Consider the following 1,907-nt stretch of genomic DNA (forward strand, 5'->3'; position numbering starts at 1 on the left):
GAGGATGATGATGTGTTAGATCCCAGGTGGCGTGAACATAGAGGCACACAGCTGTTTAGGTCATTTGAGGAGGAAGACGAGGAGGTGTAACACTTCTACTGGAAAACTCAGGAGTCTCTTTGCGTGGAACAAGACAATACAGGACACAGTTTATAGGTGAAAAAGTCTATATTGAAAACACACTGTGCTTCAATCAAGTGCAGATAAAACTCGAGTCCATAACACTTAAACAACTTAACAAGTCTGTATGAATTCTCAGAGAGAAATGCAATCAGCAGACAGTCTGTAAAGCACAGTCTAGACTTGAAAACGCTGGAAACAAATAAGCCCCTGTCTAGTCCATGCACAGATAAGCAAGTCCAAACAAGGTGTTAAATTATCAAGGAAGGCCTGGGTATAAGTCTTAAGGTATCTTCACACTAAGCGACGCTGCAGCGATATCGACAACGATGCCGATCGCTGCAGCGTCGCTGTGTGGTCGCTGGAGAGCTGTCACACAGACGGCCCTGCGCTTAGTAACCCGATATTTACCCTGGTTACCATTGTAAAACATCGCTGGCATCATTGCTTTTGCTGTCAAACACAATGATACACGCCGATCTGACGACCAAATAAAGTTCTGAACTTTCAGCAACGACCAGCGATATCACAGCAGGATCCAGATCGCTGCTGCGTGTCAAACACAACGATATCGCTATCCAGGACGCTGCAACGTTACGGATCGCTGTCGTTATCACTGCAAAGTCGTTTAGTGTGAAGGTACCTTAAGATTAAGCAGAGCAGTCCAGAGCTTTGCAGCTAATTAAATGAGGCAGAACCAGAGCAGCAACCAGCTTATGTGTTTAGCAACTGCAGGTGTAGGTCAGAAGAAGCAAAACGAGCAGTCAGGAGCAGGAGGTACGCTGGCACAGATGAATGCAGCAGGATCTCAGAGTGCGAGGAGCAGAATATTCACACAGGTTTGCAGGAGCAGCCAGAAAGCCAGGAAGCCACCAGGAGCAAGATACACAAGCAGAGTACTCTAGCACAGACTAGAGTATGGAGTGGAGTTATAAGGCAGGAAGACAAGGGGCACATGAAACAAAAGACATCATCTTGGAAAAGGGCAGGCATGCCCAAAAGGTAACCAAAAACATTCAGAATCCTGACAGGAGGTTACGTTGTACCATTCGTCAAAGACATATAGTAATGCAGCCATGACAAGCAATGCATCCTCAGCGACAACTGTGGCTGTGACCAGCAGCGTCCGCGGGTCTGCAGCTTGAAGTGATGGCAAGGGCTGCCTTGCCTGGGCCTTTTTTGACACTTCAAAGAATGAGCCAACTCACGTAATCTGCCAACTTTGCAAAAAAACCTGAGTCGAGGTAAAAAGTGAAGTAAAAATAATTTCTCTAACCTTCCCATGCGCAATCAACATGCATTACTGTGGGAATCCCACTGCGCAAAAATGCGGACCAGTGGACCTCAACAACCATGAGCCGCCCCATCAATCGCATCTGCTGCTTCTAGCTCCTCCTCTGTTACTGTGCCAACTATTGAGATACAGGTCTTCGACCGCAGAACCTTGGGTTCTTTACCTGCTCCAGTCATGCTGACTGAGAGCCCGCCATCAGCTGTAACGGAAGCAGACATGCCTGCTGTTTTTGACTGATCTCAGAGAACGAGCACACCACAACTTTCTCAATCCATCTTAACATCTCTGCCTGCACCTCTCTCATGGTCCAGCAGTTTGTATGGTTGAATGTACTCTGCCCTCTCTCTGCACTGCAGCCAGCCCCCTGTCCCGCAGTTGTGGTAATGTAAAAGGTTGTTTCCTCCTACGCATGACAAAGCTAAGAGCTTAAACTCCACCATCTCCAATCTGTTGGCCTCGGAAATACTGCCTTTCTGCCTGGTAGATACAGACG

Source organism: Ranitomeya variabilis, chromosome 5 (genome assembly GCF_051348905.1).
Source record: "Ranitomeya variabilis isolate aRanVar5 chromosome 5, aRanVar5.hap1, whole genome shotgun sequence".
In the NCBI taxonomy this organism is placed as follows: Eukaryota; Metazoa; Chordata; class Amphibia; order Anura; family Dendrobatidae; genus Ranitomeya; species Ranitomeya variabilis.